The following is an 18,821-nucleotide window of genomic DNA, read 5'->3' as shown; positions in this document are numbered from 1 at the left end:
TATCCCCAGAAGCTCTTCTGTAGTAATGATCCTATTTTCTCAACATCCCATATTCCATGTTCTAGCCCTGATTTTCATAACACTTCTATTTCCCTGACATACAGATTACCTGTTTGACTGGGCAAGGGGCAGCACAGGTCGTGGCTGATTTAGAGCACTGAGTGCTGACAGCAACACTTGCATATCACAGAAGTAAGATAAGGACTGAACTCAAACTTTTCTTTTGTCTTTTTCCTCCCAATGAATTTTCATGACGTTTTTTAGGGACTTATCATCTTAGAAGTTTCCACTTCTGCTGAATTTGGTTGAAATTTAGAATTTGTTGGTAAAATTATGGAGCTTGATTGGCAATACATAAGCCTCATATTCATGCAAGTTTTCCCATTTCTATATCTGTTTTGGATCTCACATTGCTCCTAGGTATGTGATTCTTTACCTGTTTCTTCCTATACCATAAACATGAAACAGCCAAACAGAAAACAGGAGATGGCAAAAAACAGGAAAATAAAGGGAAAATAACAAGCTCACATATGAGTCTTTAGCAACATGTCAGCCAATTAATTATAGTTTAGTGTCCTTCCCTGACACTTAGGAATGCTGCTGATGTCAACAGACAGTATGCAGTTATCTTAGGGCAGATGTAGATACCTCCTAAATAAGAAAACCAAAGCAAATCCTAAAATGAACCCTAAGAGCTGCTAAGTCATCAGTGGTTTTTTGTCCACAGATTTGGGAAATTATTCAGTCTTGTAGCTAATAACATTGCATAAAGGGAAAAATCTTTAGTCTTGTTAGCTTTCAAACATGGAAAAACTCTTAACAGTGGGGGAGTCACTGTGAGACTTTATCACTTTTAAATTTTTATGCGGACAATAAAAATTGCTGTCACTTACTTTCTTATTGAGTGTCCTAAGCCCATAAACACACCTGTTGTCAAGGAGGTGATGAGTTACAACAGGAGAATTTTGAGACTGCTTCTTCAAGTAAAACCAAGGCCAGTTACGTTGTAATATGTTTTCATTTTCATTGCGAAGTTTGAAATACTACTTCTCAGGGTGTGGAACCACCTTTTTTTTCATTTAATGAATAATATTCTGGAAAAAATGACATCTTGCCTAAAAACAGTAAGGAAAAATAATTTCACCTGTCATTCCTTTTTAATCTATCCTGTTGTCTCACTCATTTGTGTCATGAAGTGCACTACACTGCAAGTAGCTGTCAGGCCAACAACCTGAGGTTTAATACTTCAAAAGCAAATGCTTTGTGTATGCAATGGATAATTTTTCCTGAAATATGAGGAAATATGCTAATATGTCCCATGTATTTCATATGTGGAAATATGTCAAAGGTAAAGCAGGTGTATCAGTAAATATTGGCTGACATTGCTGGTAGGCAGACAAAAAACGGGTACATCTGTAGAACCACTAATGTAGTTTAAAGAAAAGAAAAGAAAAAAAAAATTGGATGAGCATATTTTGCATTTTTCAGCCTCATGTTAGTGATGTGTCTGGGAAGATGTAAAAGTGAGGAAGCTGAGATATTTTGTCATGCAGATCTTGAGGTCTATGACAGGTTACTGAAGGAAGGTTATTATATGTCACTGAAAAGGAAATTTTTTTTTTTAAAGAGCTATTTTTATGTTTCGTTCTGTGCACGTGTAAATGATAATTTGTGATCAGCCTGCTTTGTTTGGCCAGTGCTGCCAAAGAACATCCCATGTAATAAGCTTGGAAAAATCCTCAATTAAATCAGGTCAAAGGAGGTCAGGGCCCAGCAACCCTTCCAAAAAGGCACGCCAGAATTTTTTTCCCTACCGAACTAGAGATAAATCACGTACTGCTTCTCCAAGAGGTGAAAAGCTCCCACCTTCCATATGCTCAAAGCTATAACCACCTCTGTGTACAACAGGAATTTCCATCTTTCAGGAGCAGAGAATGCCTGGAAGTCACAGCCATCTCCCTGGAGGCACAGCAGCTCCCATCTTTTGTCCCTGCCCAAATTTTGGTTGATGCCATTCAGAAGGGACTTGAGGTTTCTCATTTTGAAGTAAAGAATTACTTGGAGGGACAACTCCTCTTGCAAAAAATACATAGCTTCCATCTAGGGGTGGTTGCTTTCCTTGGCAGGTTCTGTAGTTTTGATTTCATGACTGTCTGACAGCAACATGGCGAAACCCCATTCAGGCCCATGCACTTGAGCTTATTTCTAGAAGTTTGAAAGCCTGAGCATGGAGAGAAAGATGTGGAAGCTGACTCATGAATGGAGTCAAAACAGAGTTTGAACAGAGCTCCTTACACAAGACTTGGGAATCACTCCCAGCTTCCAGTTGGTTTATCCCTAGCCTGTACCATCACAAAACCATTACCAGGAAAATCCATTGTACCATGCACTGAGCAGAGCAGTGACATGGGAGAAATCCACATTACGAAAAGTGTGAACTTTGTGACATGAGGTTCATTTTAGCCTTGGCATCCTTTTCAGATGGTGCAGCCATACGTGGAAATTCCTCAAATGTCACCACAGGAAACAAACAAAACACTGCCAAACCTTGGTTTAAAAAACAAGCAGACCAAATTATGATGTAGTTTGTTAATGTGGACTATAATAGTGATAATCAGATCTAAAGAAAACCTCTAGATATGGTCTAAACATGATAGGTTTCTGTCTCCTCATGCTATTTTCTAACACTCTTTAAAGCCTGCACAAAAGCTCAGTAAAGGTGGCGTTCAATTTGGTGGCACTACATAACTCTTCTCCCTTCTCTCCATTAAAAGCTGAGAAAGGCAAAGTAGGAAAGAAGCAGTCACTAGTCAGTGGGTAGACTTTCCTACCTCGTGCTGGTTATTCAGCAGGGAAGCATATACATGAATCACCAGATCCAAATAGGTGGCACTAAGAATGAATGACTCATTGGAAAAGAGAGTGGAAGAGGTAAAAGGACAGCAGATGGGGCTGAAAGAAAAACCTACGCTTGAAAAACCTGGGGGAGAAAGGGTCAAAACACAGAGAGAGAAAGTTTCTTTTCGCAAACAGGATAATTTGTGACTTCACGCTGAAGAAACCTGTGCTCATATACCACTTTCTTCAAAGAGTTATTTAGTTGAGAAGTACACAAGGAGACATAGCAGTCACATCCACTGCAGGCCATTCATGGAAACTAAAATATAAGCAAAGGCTACTCTTAAATACTAGGAAGGGCACAGAATTTTACTAAAATTCACATTAAAGCTACGCATTCTCACTTGTCTTAATTTTACACTGCTCTCTTTAGCTTATTTTGCTACTTTTCTACTTTCTTTCTGCTGGGTGGATTTGGGAAGCAAATGAGCAGAATCATGACTTGCACAGGCTGAAAGAGAATTTAGCCTCCATGGTCCTATGCCAGGAAGGCAGGACTGAGTGGCAGTCATCTTACCTGAAGAGAGACAGTCAGTCCGTTTCTCTGCAGTGAGTTCCCAAGCAAGAGTAAAAGCAGGGATTCTGGCCAGCTCTTCTGTGCCCTGAGCAGCATATCCTCTGCTGAGTCAAAGCCCATCTTCAGAGGCCTCCTTCTGCACATCCCAGGTATGCTCAGATTCCTACAACTCTGCTATCATGTCCCCACGCTCAAGTTTAAACCTACTGTGAGGAAGGGCATAACCCCTTAAGGCAAAACTGACGGAGATTAATTTGGTACAGCCAAAGAAGATGCTACCCTTCTGTGAACATCTAGGTACAGAGCAAAGCAGTGAGCTCCAAGTTCCCTCAGGAAGCTTCTGTTTCAGAAGACAAAACTAACTCATTCATCTGCCTGGCACAGTGAAACCAGGTAAACTGAGACAAGTATAGTGAACATCAACATACAGTATTTTTCCAGAGTGATGAAGGAAAAAAAAAAAGTCAGAAACATTATTCAGACAGAGAAGAAAAGAGGTGTAGCACCACTACTTATGAAAATTACACGAAGCAAGAAAACGAGAATTCTTGCTTACATTATGTGCAGTATTCAATGCTTTGAAACGGAATGCACCAGCTAAAATGTCAGATTCTGGTTTAGTTTACAGACTGGAACCACAGAAGAAATTGCATTGTGAATGATTTAAATTACAGTATATTGTGCTAGAAAAATACACCTTCATTTTCAAGCAAATGTTATCTCCTGACAATACCAACCTTAACTAAAATATACTTCCTTTCACTATACTGGAGAAGAAGATTTCATCTCTACCATTCCATGCCAGAAAAGATACAGCTCAGACAGCAAAGGTGATGTCTGGTACCCCAAAATTCTCTTACATTTGCTGAGATCCAATGGCTGCTTAAAACAAAGAACCACTCGAACTCCATCCATGGCACAATTCAGTCCCTCCACTTTAGAAGCAGCAAAACCTCAGGAGGTCAAAAATGGCAGCCTTCCTTAGAATGGGACAGTGCATATGCTGGGGAGTACCAATTTCCAATAATATTATGGGCAGATCCTGGTTATCTCCTAGTTCCTGATGCCTGTCAGCATGGACTGATGCTGATAGCAGCCATGCCACAATGCACTAAAGCCACAATCACTGGGGCAAGTCAGACTGATTCTTTAAAAAGCATTTTTCTTAAAACCACTTCTCAGAATTTCAGAAATCATCTCCAGTGGTTCCAGCTAATGAAAGTGCCTGTAAATTGCTGCAGTGATTGGATTCAGTAACACAACTGGACAAATACCACAAGGACTGTTTCCACCAACAGACAGGGCAAATTTAAAGAAGTGTGTACTTTTCCTGTTTCTGCTTCACTGAAAGTCCAGTCAAATGCTGCCAGACTGATTGCTTGCCAAAGCTTGTTTTAAAGCTACACACATTATTTGCTGATATCACATTTAAAGTGTACATTAGAAAGCTTATACATGCCACCAAACAGGCCTACAACAGCACGGTTTACCTGGTCACTGCCACTGAAAAAGAGCTAAGCATTACGCTCACAAATTACTGTTTTAATTTCAAAGGAAGCAGAATTCCAGGAATCTGAGCATACCTGGGATGTTTAGAATTTCAAAGAGGACCCACACTAATTTTTTTAATATATTCATCTAACAATGAGATTCACGAAAATTAAATTGGTTTGCCAGAGTAGCTTCGTAATCATTATCAGGTTCATTAAGATGAATTTATCCTGTCCTGATCAGTCAGTCAGGATAAATTTTAAATATAAAAAATGAAAAAAAGGTTTTATGGAGAATATACCAGACAGTTGTGAAACATTGAAAAAGCCATTAGATTGGTCACAACAAAATCCTATGACACATTCCTGCAAGGAACACACAGTTAGCTGGTTTCACTACAGGGTGTTTTTATGCTTATCAAATATAAGAATGACAGAGACATCGTTTAAACTGACTACAGTTTTTAATGTAATTGTATCCCATGCAATTTGAATTTATTCAACAGGACCGTGTGGATAACCTTAACCCATTCAATTTGAAGCAGGTTTTTGGTTCGCTGGTAACCAGTGGCCTTATAAATTACATAATGCAGAAAGTCTTCTTATTACTTTGTCAGAGACCTAATACGTTCTCCCCCTCTCCAAGAGGGCCAACCACTCAAACATAATCCCAGGAAATCCCATTGTTTACAAAAGATGCTGTCATCCCGACTCGCACTTTACAGCTCTCTCCAGGTGTGGCTGGACACTTCTAAATGAAGTCACTGGAAGCCCAGGCATGCGTGCAGTGTTGCAAAGTGCTTTTCTGATATCAAACACCCTAAAATAAAAACAATACATGGTCTTTGTGCTCTCACTTCATAGCAGGCAGCCAGCTGCCAGTATTACTGACCCCTACATTTGCCAGCCCTCCTGGAAAGCCCTTGTCTTGCACCCGGCAGAGCACAAAGCATGCAAGGCTGAGAGCTGTGGCAGCTACATGACACAGACTTGCCACGTTCTGTGCCCTGAGCAGAAGCTTCCCATACTGTGCTGCTTCATGCTACCGAGGAGTGGTTCAGATGGCCACACTGCTGGTTTCAACTCCAAGATCCTCTGTGCCAAAAGCAGTGCATCTTTAAATCCAGAGGTTATCAGTGTCTGATGCCAGTGGGTAGAAAGGGGTGGAGGCTGTAGCTCTGCAGCCCATCCCAGAGTACTAGCCTAGATCTGTGATAAAGCCTGGGATCTGGGGGACTTGGTTTGCATGAAGACCTGGGAGGGAAGTCCTACTGAAACAGCAAATCTTTCCCACACAGCATCCCAGCTCCTGCCCACACACAGCGTTGGTCTCTTGAAGCCTAAGACCTGGAGGGATTTGCCTTTCTCTATCTCTTCAGGCCTCCAGAAGTTTTCCTCCCCCACTTTTGGCACTGAGCCCAAAATGCAGCTGTTCCACAGTAAAGCAACAGCTCCTCTCTCCCTGCTTCTCCCTTAGCTCAGACTGATATCAGACGTCAGTGTGTGGATCCCTTCCCAGAAGGAACAGCAGAGTAATTAAGTTCTAGTTCTGCTTGCAGGGATCCCAGCTCCAAAGGGAGATGGTTCAGCTATGCAGACACCAGAAGCCTACATGACTGAAGACATGTACTCCACCAGTGTGTGCTGAGTGATAATTAGAGTCCCCTTCTGCACTCTATGTATCCAAGCCAGACTACATGGTCTAAGTCTGGCTCAGTCTGATAATTCCCATATTTCTGAAAGCAACTAGCCTCTCCCCTTTCATCTCTCATCTTCTTCCTGTTTCTTCTATCTTTAAAAGCCAAAGCTTTCCCTTGAGCACACAAAACCCCAAGGACATCTGTGATGGATTTGAAGATGCCTGAAATTGTATATATAATCTTTTAAATGTTTCTTTGATTACTGGAAGGCAATTTTCTGTGTAAAAACACAGAGTTAAATTGAGAAACAAGCTGCCTACATCAGGCAGCAAAGAGCATAGTTCAGTTTCATACAGCTCAGCCACTTACCTACCACTTCTTGAAAGGGTTTTCACACTTAGGATCAACAGGCCCTTCACAGGCTATGGAGGGGGTCTCATTTCTCCTTTCAGATTATAAAATAGAGTGAAGGAATACTCTAGGACAAGACATAAAAATGTTTTCATGTGATGGTACAAGAGCTTCCCAAAGTCAGATTAACCGGCTATGTAAGAAGTAGTTAGAACTGTGGAGGAGGGATCATCTGAGTAGGCTTAAAGGCACATTTCCTGAAGTATTCAGAAAGACGTATAAGAGACAGCCTTCAGTCCTACTTTCTCTCTATTCAAAGCTGGGAGTCCCACTAGATTCCACTTTTAGGCAGAAAGACTTCTAAAAAGAACAGGTCTGTACATGAATTACCTGCTTATATATTTCTTTGATTCCTCTTCCCCAAAGTTTAGTTATTAGGAAATACATGGTTCTGTTTTATGTACAAGCCTCCTCTTCTAGACTCAAAGACCCTAAGGCAGAGGATCTGTAGGGCAATACAAAACGAGAGAATGATACCAGGACTGAAGAGTCACAGAAGTCTTCTGTGATGGACTTACCACCTAAAAGATGTTCTTCTGTAGAAGAACTGATCTAAAGAATTGAATAGAAAGGTAGAAGAGAAGAAAGGCTCAGATGGGGTTGTAGCATAACCTTTAGTCTCTGAAGGCACTTCACATATTCACACTCTTGCTCTAGATAAAAAAAACCAGCTTCTGCTGTCACAACACCTGGCTGAACCTCCAGGTGTCGTCCCAAATACCTTCTTTCTCTGGGGCAAACACACTCTCCCAGCCTTTCCTTCCTTCTGTCTGGGAGATAAGTCATGCAGCAGAACAAGGAAATTAGTAAAACCTAGCTGGCAAAGGGCAGCATTGAATAATACCCTGCCCTACCCAGTGTACCCATGCCATCCCACCGTGACCAGACTGCTCTGAACAATGTTCAAACACATGCTCCCAAAGGGAAGGCTAGACAGCACCTGGCCCAGCACGGATGAATGCCCAGCAGCTGCACAGCACCTTGTTTGCTGCAGCATGACAGCACTGCTTCTCACAGCCTCAGTGCCTGGGAGAAGCAGGGGGAAATAGAACAACGCTGAGCAAGAGTCACAGGCCCAGAGAGATTACAAAAATGAGAAAACATCCTCCCACTCTGTCCTCAGGCTCTTCTGGACACTTAGACACATCAGCAGCACTTCGTGCAGGAAAAAAAGAGTGGTGAGAGCAGGCTGGAATAATTTTGCCCCAGAATGATAAACAACTCTCAGAGGCTATCCTGGGGTTAACAGAAAGAAATCAGCATAAGAGAAGCTAATAGGGTAAAAGCAGTGACAGGAAATAACGATTCCATCACTAACTGCTACCACTTCAGCTCTCCCAAGTGCAGCTTTTCCCTCCTCCACATTCCCCCACCACCATGCACAGGCTTTTTATTTCACATCAGGATGCAGGTGTGGTGGAAAGGAAAGTGCTGCAGGAGAATCCTGCTCTGCTCCTAACAATGGTTTAATCTATTTGACAAGCCCTCCCCTTAGGCTCTCCCCCGCTAAAAATAATCAACGCTTCAGTCTTTCATAGGAGTTGATCTTTAAAGACTGTGGGATCAGTGCTTTATTTCCTCCTTCAGCCAAACACTTTTCTTTCTTCATGTGGGAGAACTTGTTCCTTCTGCCTTGCACCACCACAGGCTTTGATAGATGCCCAATGCCCAGCATATGCAAGCTCAGCAAGAGTCACAGGCTAGTCTGGGTGAGGTGGTGGTCACCCCTGCAGTCTTCAGCACCACTCTGATTTCTACTCCTTAATTTTAAGCACATCAGGCATAACCACACCACCCAAGGCAGGCTTGCTCCTCAGCTCCAGGTGCAGTCAGTAAGGGGACGCATGCAGGGGGGCTGCCAAGGGCATGTACAACTAATAATTTCCTATTGCTGTGATTTATGAAAATACCAAAGAATAGCTGGTAAAATTGCAGAATTTTATCTTTCAAGTAATGCAGTTCTGCAAAACAGTAACCACTCTCTACCACATATGCCATGAATTCGTAAGACCCTCTCATTGTTTAGTTCTCAGTGCTCCCTCTGCTTCAATTTTTCCCTTTAGCAACTCTTTCAAGGTCAAATTTAAAGGTATTTTGTCAAAGTCAGTTTCTCTATCAACTGCTCTGTATTGCCTCTAGTGAAAAAGTGCAAAGCAATGTACATTAGGTTACACAGCAAGGAAGCACAAAAGAATCACATTAATTGGAGAAATTTCCGTCATATCTACATAATCATTATACAAACAACATAGCAAAGAGGCTTTCAAAAACTTGTATGAATCTATCTTAAAAAACCCAACACTGTATATTCCATCTAGTGCCTTGCCTTTGTAAGAAATTTTCTTCTTCTTCTTGTGAGCACAGGAACACAGAATATAGACAGAAACCCCTGCCTGGGAACTTTCTGTTTTCAACTAGACACCTGGAATCCTCCTCAAGAGTAACTGAAATGCTGAAAGCAGCATCCAAGACAGATTTGAAGATCAGGCATAAAATCTTTTCTTCATGAAGTGCACAAAGTTCATTGCTGTCAGTCTGCCCAGAGTTAAAATATTTCTGCAGTGTTTATCTATTCTTTCTCGGTCTCCTACTTTCCTGGTACCCTTCAGCATCCACAACTATTACAGGAAGAATACATTAGTGATTAATGATCAAGTACAGATAAGGTTTAGTCACAGATAAGCTGAATATGAAATCTGGAAAACTTATGTAAGCAGCAAATTTGAGATTATCAGACCAAGATTATCATGGGCTGCTCGAGTAATTTTTCCCTTTCATTTCCTTTGTAGATTATCAGTACAAATCCCACCATTCATGCACTGACAGAAAAAATATGGGAAGTGATTTATCCAGTGTTACACAGGCAGGAGTTCCAGTCTTGTCTCTTAGACACATGACTGAATCTTCCATAAGGAGAACATTCCTTCACTTGATGTTGGCATCTGACTGACTCACTGCTTGGGCAACCAAGTAACTCCTCCACACCTGCAGGAAAATCCAAGCCTACCTTCCCCAGTACACAATTTTTGTTGTAACACAACAGATCTAGCCTGAACACAGCCTTACAGGCCTTCAAACCTGTGTTCCCCTCCCAAACGTTTTTACTTCTCTATGCTCCCATTAGTCTTCTATGGTCACCACATTTCATATTAAGAGGTGACTTGTACTTACTTCACAAGTTATCTAAAATCCCAGGCTTAATTTTCCTACCACTCATGGAAATAGAGAGAGTTCTAGTTTTCATAGACAGGTCATTCCAAAATCCTTTAAATAGAGAGTAAATGAAGATTTATTTCAGAAATAAGTTGGGAAAAGAGGGAGGGAAAGCTTTTTATCCACTGCTTTCTCATTCTTATGTTACGTAATTCCATCATGCCTTACCCATATCTGAAGGGAAAGAAAGAAGGAATGATCTCCTTTTTGCTCTCAGGCAAATAGCAGAAATAAAAAAAGTCTACAAGCTTTACTCAGAGGACACCCATATCTTGTGTTTCACATGAACAAGTAAGACACTTTGAGTAGACTGGAGTTGGACCTGCTTCTCAAGAGACAAGTGTCTGCATGTCATGCCTTAGCTGCTGGCCAGCCAGGATTGCAGAGGTCTGGAGTATGCAGACCCACAGGGGAGGAAGGGAAATACATGGGGAATTAATTCAATTAAAGGAAATGGCTGAAAATCAGTGACCATATTCTTATTTGAAGACACCTGTGAACCTGACAGTCTGCTTCATGATTAATGGGAAACTTTGCATCTGTGTCACTGCAAAGCAGATGCGACTAGGTAACTAGATAAAACTGGATCCCTTCTACAGCAAAGGAAAACCCCTCCTATACAAGCCTGTCAGAGCTTGGAGGAAGTGAGTTTCACACCCTTTGCATTTACAATCAGCTCTGTACTTAAGCTATCAAAGTGCACGACAAATTTAGTCTTTGTGTGCGGTCCTTTTTTGATCACACTCTAGCTTTTAACTGTCAGCTGCATATTCCTAAATCTGTGATTTGGGTAACAGAGTACGGTTAAAGGTAACTGGAGTAAGAGGACTTAAGGAGCCAATTTATTTCCAGGCAAAGGCTCTCTCTTCCTATATGGTGTTCTCGTGCCATCTAGTGGTAAAAAGGCAATGCTAGAAAATGTAATGGAGTACTTCATGTGTTTTCTTGCCAATTAGGAGCAGCTGGGAATAAAAAAAAAAGATTGTATCTACAATAGGCGAGGGGAAAGCTCCTTCTGTATCAATAGACTTTCTCTGAGGAGCTAAACAATAAAATTGCATTTATGTATCCAGCCCTTAGAGACCAGAACAGGAGTGCCAGGTTAGTTGTGCAGTTCATAAACAAACTGAAGAAAAGCAAGATTATTTAAAATATCATTTACTTTTTTCTTACAAAAGGTATTTTAATTCTGGACAGGGATACTGGCCTGCAGGCAGCATTGTCTCCTATTACATCAGTTGACTCTGAATATGGTATGAAAAAATCATATCATGTAGAAAATGGTATATAATATCATATTCCCATATCCCCATAGTATTTCCCCATTTAGCTGCTCACAGAAGAACTCTGCTCTCCTGGATCTAAGGGGCAGAAAGGAAACACGGTCCTCCCACAATACAGGTCTGTTGCATGATTGTGCAGGTGAAAATACACAGCCTCCAGTCCAGAGGAACTCTCATGCTCTGTAGGAACACCCCACAGATAGTAGGCATTTATGCAGAGGATCTTTCACCGCCCATGACTCGTCTCCATGTGGGTTTTCATAAACCAGTCATATTTAGTCCATTCTGCCCTGAACCACCAGTGAGATGCAAAACCCACAGAGTGAGAACCCACAGACAGCTGACATCAGCAAAGAATTAAAGGTAGTGAATTCTGAGGCAATTTTTGATTCAGACCTGGTTGTAAACCTTCTGTATTCAATTCCTACAGGTGAAAGTGTAGTCTTCTACAAAATGTTTGTCCAGTGTAAGTTAGTTAGCAGTCAAGCTGCTACTCTGTCCAAGCTGCTCTGTATTCTGGGTCTACCCAAATTTATAACACTGCAGTCTCATATGGAGTGAGCACTGTGCTGGCTAATTACAGCATCAATTACAAACTGTTTTCAGCTGCTAATCAAATGATCCACAGAATATCAATTACATGCTAAAGAAATTCTCTACTAATCCCAAATAATTACATTCTTGAACTTTGCAATTTGTTCATCAACAATTTACTAAATTAAATGGGAAGGTAATATTCACAGAGAGTTTATTCACTTTGATTTGCAGGAAAGGATGTGCCTGCCAGATTTCTCTTGACAGTTAAAATAGACAACAGTTGACAAGAGTTTGCTCTAACCTTTGTTTATTACCTCATTCATACTTCTGCTTGTGTTTTGCCATCTAATTAGGAACAGATAGTATAACAAATGCTGCTAAAAGGAAGACAAACTTTGGAGTCAGACCCACTTTTTGTTACATATCTAGTGGAGTTCAGGTGCTATACCCACATAGATAAAAATCACAGTAAAAATAAGCACAGAAAGATGGAGATCTTGCTATTGACCTGTGCTTGCTGTTTTCCTGACCCTTCTGCCAGCTCAACACACTTTGCATAGTACTCATGCTTGTTCTTTTAAAGAATAGGAACACCATGCTCAAAGCTCAAAAAGTACCTATGGCAAAAATATACTGTGAGGTGACAGATGTGAAATGAAGGACAGAAAAGAAATTGAGTTCAAAAACATAAGAAAATGGATAAACAAGAAGCTGATATTATTTTGCTGCTGTTCATTTATGATAAATGCACTCAAATTGTACCAGGTATCAGGGAGAAGAAATAGTTAGAGGTTATCCTGTATAAAACATTCCTATCTTCTGACAAGAACCAAGACAGTTTTTAAGAATCCTTCTGGCCTTAGAACTTTTTCCCAAGATTTAATTCTGTTCCTTCCAAAGCCAGCAACGTTTGGTGTTTGCCTAAGATTTCCTTCCTGGGAAAGTGGCAAAACTTCAGCCACTTTGAAAGAACCAATCTGTATCATGTGAGACAAGAGCAATTCTGCTGTGCCACAGTCCTCATCTGTGCTTTTTATGTATGCATACACGTCTTATCCATACTCATTCACACGTACTTGCACAGCCAGAGTTAGTGGTCATAAAAGGAAATCTCCCTGTCAGGTACCATCCATTGACCACCTCTGATTTACGATGCTATTGTAGCAAACTGAGACGTTTGAGCCGCAATGTATTTAGGGTTTGTGCATCAGGTTTGTCTCTCAGATCTCACTGAGCCACTGGAATGAACCACTATGCCCTGTTCAGTGCATAACATATCGTTAAGCTGGAACACAATCTGGAATCCCACACATAGATGATCAGTTTTTGCCTTGACATCCTGGCTAGTAGACAGTTTGGAAATAAAATGTCTCATTTCAAGGGCAGTCTGAAACACAATTCAGCGTGAAACAGATCCTAAATCTCTTTCAAGTGATTACACTTGCATATGCTGCTCTGGTCTCCAAAGCAGTGAAAGGAAATAATCACAATTCTTTTCATGCTTCTTGAAAGCTAATCAAAATGAGTCAGTATTTTCAGTGGCTTTTGATTTCTAAATAGATAATGTATTTATAAATATTTCAAGTATTCATTTTGAATTTTGTTTTTCTTCCCTTTGCAGGCCCAGCTACTACTAAAGTTAATTGATAATTCACCCTAGTTTAAATTTGAGGATGCTCTTGCTTCATGCCATTATGCACAACTGTAAAATATGTGATTACTTAACATTTAAAAGTATAAAGCTACATATAGCTGTCCATCACTTTGTTTATTGATTACACCACCTTTTTGCTTTGACCAATATTTATACTTCACTGAATTTAAAATTATTCTTCTCCCATCATGTGCCTCATTTTCATTTTCCAGCAAAAAGGGAAACAGAGACCAATATTAAAGAACGAGCTGCTGTATTGTATTAAGTCTAAAACGTACCCTGAGAAATAAAAGGCTATATACCAAAGAGGAGTGGTGCCACAACTGTCCTGCTTGACAGCAGCTAAGTCATCGTTCATTAGTGGCTGCTAACACATTATTCCAGGAGTGACACAGATTTTTCAAGGGTCGCTTAGTCTCCTGAAATTTAGTCAGCTCTAAATTTAATGCATACCAGCTCACACACAGGAACAAAGAGAATGGCCAGCATAGGAAAGCTCTTTCTCTCCTCAGCTCTTTGACCCTTCGTGTGGACACTTACACATTGCCTGGTAGTTGTGGCTTGTCTTGCTCTGTTTCTTTTTTCCTCAGTCATAAACCACAAAGAACAAGTTTACTGGTACACCAGTACTGAAAGCAGACTAAGACCTTCACACTGAAAAGGAGGTGACTTATATCACATCTCATATTTATTTGCCCCAGGAAGGCAAAGCCAGCTGGTTGTTGTTAGCCCTTCCACTTGGTAATGCTACTTGCAAAGAGATATCTTTCACAGCAAGCTGCTAGGGAACATATCTCTCTTTACCCAAGAGTGGTACCGTGGTGTTGGTCCCACAGAGAATTGGCTGTGACAGCCTTCTGCAAGCTGAATGAATAATTGCCATCCTATGAGTGAGCTAAAGGAATAGGTTGAAGATGTTAAAAGCATTCTGACATTTGGACCATTTGCACTACAGAAAAAATGACACAAAAGCTTCATTAAAATCCAGTGCATAATCTACAGACCCACACCCCTACTGCATATTCAACTGAAAAGAAAAAAAAAAGGCAGCCTGTTAAAGCAGATCCTCTCTTGGAAGCATATCTGTGACTGTTGTGGGTCTACACAGGTGTGCTTTTGTCTATCTGACTCCCAATATTAACACCTTGAACTTGGTATGTGCAAGAGGTGCTCCTCAGGATAACTTCACCAACGCTGTCACATTGTAGGGCAAAACTGTTGGACTCTGGTCTCACCCTTTCAAGCTGAGTCACTTCTGATCTCAGTTACAAGATCTTACCCTCAAGTAGTAGACAAGAACTTACAATCAGGCACAGGGCACCTCCTCATAAAAAATTCCAAGTGTTCTCTTAAAAATCTTTCAAACACCTCATGTCTCAAATCTATGTCCCAAAAAACTTGGTAACTGATGCCTTGAGGTCATGGTCATTATCTATCTCGTTGATCAGCACTGTTTTCCCATGTCTTACACTGTGTTACCTGGGTCTTGGAATGTCTTTGTTGTTTCTACCAGGACTACTTCAACTCAGTTCCAATCTTGTAGCTAAGTTAATACACATACACAACCTGGAACAGGATGTGATATTTCACTGGTAACTTGCTGCCGCACTGATCGAGCTTCAGTGACTCTTTTCCATCTTAAATTTGAATGGACTTGTTGCCCAGCTCTCATGCCATTAAGTGCTCTCACTATCTACACTCCACAAGCACAGGAGAGTTTTATCTATATGGGCAAAGGCTTGGCTCCCGAAGATGCCTGATATAGGTAATGTTAGCAAAAAAATATTAAATTCCTTGAGAGTTCTAAGTGATGAGTACGATGTCTGTTCTACTTTTGCAGCTCTTACTTTGACTAAGCTCAGGTGGGAGGAAATCTTCAAAAAACAATACAGCAGCCCAATCTCTTCCTAATGATCTCCATGGATGTCTCATCAGTGACACAACACAATGCCAAAGCTGAGCCCTTCTGAAAACAAAAACTTCCTAGGACTTGCATGTGCTGGCAGAATTAGCATTTGCATTTTCATTTCTTTCAAGTCTTTTGCTGGGAGCAGTTTATTAGTGCTGTGGATTCATGTTTTGTCAGTACCTGGCAATCAAGTACAGCTGATCCTGCCTTGGAGTGCAAGCTGGATTATTTCTCAAGATTGATTTTTTCATGGGCCCATGAGATCTATGTAGCAATTAAAGAAATAAATCAATCAGATGCTGACTGCACATCTACTTGCTTAAATGTCTTTGAAGTGCTGCAGCTTAATCAAAGCAAAACCACAACCTGAGGTAGGGACTTGCATACTTCTGTTCATCTGGAGTACACAGCACCAAGTTGACACTTCCTCACACCCAGAAGTTGCTTTATTTTTATTGTACTAGTGTGACTTTGTATGGTAAGAAATGCTCAAATACACAGCTGATAAACTATAGCCTGTTACATCGCTGTGCACCAGCTCAGACCCAGTAACTGTGCCTTGGAACGGTTATTTCTGTCAAATGCAAGATAATAGCACTTAGCTTTAAACTACTTGCAAAGAAGCTAAATACTGACAACCTGCTATTTTCATCAAGCAGAGAGCACTTATACGGGTACTACAACCCAGCTAATTTATGGGAATCTTACACTTGATCACACAGCTATGGAGGAGATGGGCACATATACCCATCCTCAGTGGAGTCCTCAGACCTTGCACTCTGAATCACCAAGATTAAAGAAAAATTATTTCCTAGCAGCATCATTTGGGTTCTGGCTTACCTGTCTTGAAAGGGAGATGGTGGAGTGGGTAAGGTGGTGCTGCTCCGGGAGTAATGCTTCCCTGCCTCATGGCATGGCCAGCGGGATTGCTAATGAAGCACCAGCTGCAATACCTTCCAGCTCCTCTAGGTGTTCAAGGGCAGACTGAAACCGAAGCCAGTTCAGTCATCCATGCAGTGGGAGGAGATGGGCAGTTGGCCATGGTTCCTACAAATGTGATACTTATTCCTTTAATTATCTGGATTGTTACGCAACCCACCGTGTTGCACCTGATTTCAAGAGCATTTGTCTGACAAATTTCAGACAGTGAGAATCCTTGAAGGCACACAAATTTGTCCACACAGTTCAAAGAAGAGAGATCCCAGAAATGGGGAGAACTAGTTGCTGTCTGCAGCTACCTGATTGAAAGATACACAGAAGACGAAGCCAGACTTCTCTAGGAATTGGGTGGCCAACAGGCAATGGACACTAGTGGAAACACGGGAAATTCCATTTAGACAGCAGAAAAGCATTTTTTACCTTGAAATTGAACAAATGCCAAACAGGGATCCCTAGTCAAATGTAAAACAACTTAAATGCCAGCCTTTGTTTTATTCAACAATATGCTGCATGAAAAGGCAAAATTTATTATTTAATTGTGTTTTAAGTAAAGACAGTGCACTTATTAAAGAACAGTGGCAATTCCAAGTAGGTTTGTCACTAAAAGAGCACTAACATGATTTACAAGAGACTGCAGCATCATAACCAGTTGTAATACTACTGAAGTATTACCATTTGAATAAGCATTTGTATGGGAGATTAAAAAAAGAAAAAAAAAAAAGAAGCTTATTTTACTTACTTTTCATGATTTCAGACATGCTTTTTGGATAGAACCTTTCCCATTCAGTAGGTATGAGAGCTTGAGTTTCTCAACTACTATGTGTTTATTAGTTTCTCGAATTAGCACATGGGGAAAAAACCCAACCATTAATCTTCTTTGGTGTGAGGAGGTATATTGGTATATACCAGTGCTTGTTATTGTGACAATTTTTTGTATACTTTTAAAACTGCTTTAGTTCTTTGTTTTTTAGTTATGAAACCACACTAGAAATAGCCTTATATAAGCAAGCTCCTGCTGTTTGAAACTGAATTATTTGGTAAAGTTTCTCTGAGTGTCATCTATTTTTCAGACTGAGACCAGGAAGAAGCAATTTATTTCTGTAGCTGAGAGTTTATTTCTGTAGGAAAGATTGCAACATGACAGGGATTCAGTTCTCCCTCTGTTGATGTGAACTCTGAATTAAAACATAGTAGTATCAGCAGGTACAATCTGCTTGTAAAGGGACATGGTGGAGCAGAGCAGCATCTGCACAGAAGGAAAACTTGCAACAGTGACTTTAATATTTATTCCTGAAAACTGGGCACCTGCCACTGATCAGCCTTCACTTGAATAAGCTAATCCCTATTTCCCTTACTAGTTTTTAGAAACTGAAGTGTGTAAACCCAGGACTTCCTTTTTATAATTTTTTTTTTGACTGTAGTTACAAGAGCTCATTTCAGACTAGGCCTGCATAAGAAGCTTCCTGCCATAGCTGTACCACTGAGAATGTGAAACAGGGCTAGTACAACAGGTGAACACGCAGCCATATCTGCTAAATACCAGCAAAATGGTCCGTCAATGAGGAAAATAGTTTTTCCTACTGGGTGACAGATGCATTGACGTGCCCAAAATCTGCACCTCTGCAAAACACTATCCCCTCCATTTTCTCAGCTGACAACAAGTGATGCTAAATGGGATTTGACGTATAGAAACATAGAATGGTTTTGATTGGAAGGAACCTTAAGGATCATGTAGTTCCAATCCCCCTGATGAGCCTTCCACTCGACCAGATAAGGAGGAGTGAGTTAACTCAGAATCACAGAATCTGCTGAGTTGGAAGGGACTAACAAGGATCATCGAGTCCAGCTCCTGGCCATGCACAGCCAAGAGTCACACCATTTGCCCGAGAGCATTGTCCAAATGCTTCTTGAACTGTCAGGATTGGTGCTGTGACCACTTCCCTGGGGAGCCTGTTCCAGTGCCCAGCCACCCTCTGGATGAAGAACCTTTTCCTGATATCCAACCTAAACCTCCCCTGACACAACTTCAGATCATTCCCTTGGGTCCTGTCACTGGGCACCCCAGAGAAGAGATCAGTGCCTGCCCCTCCTCTTCCCCTCACGAGGAAGATGCAGACTGCTCAACCTCCTCTTCTCCAGGCGGAACAAGCAAAGTGACCTCAGCCACTCCTCATACATCTTCCCCTCAAGACTCTTCACCACTGCTAATGAAGCACCTGTTGCCCTCCTTTGGACGCTAATAGTTTAATGTTGTTACATTGTGGCTCCCAAAACTGCCCCCAGCACTCGAGGCGAGGCTGTCCCAGTGCAGAGCAGAGTGGGACAATCCC

The 18,821-nt window shown here is 41.1% G+C and overlaps 1 protein-coding gene across 1 annotated transcript in view; it reads right to left on the bottom strand.

Annotated features, from left to right (window-relative positions):
* The window catches only part of IYD (iodotyrosine deiodinase), a 54,856-nt gene that overhangs the window by 20,622 nt on the left and 15,413 nt on the right, over positions 1–18,821 (bottom strand). The window lies entirely within an intron of this gene.

The sequence above is a fragment of the Corvus brachyrhynchos genome, unplaced genomic scaffold (genome assembly GCF_000691975.1).
Source record: "Corvus brachyrhynchos isolate BGI_N302 unplaced genomic scaffold, ASM69197v1 scaffold14, whole genome shotgun sequence".
Lineage (NCBI taxonomy): Eukaryota > Metazoa > Chordata > Aves > Passeriformes > Corvidae > Corvus > Corvus brachyrhynchos.
Note: the sequence above shows the minus strand (reverse complement) of the source record. Positions and strands in the feature narration are given on the sequence as shown.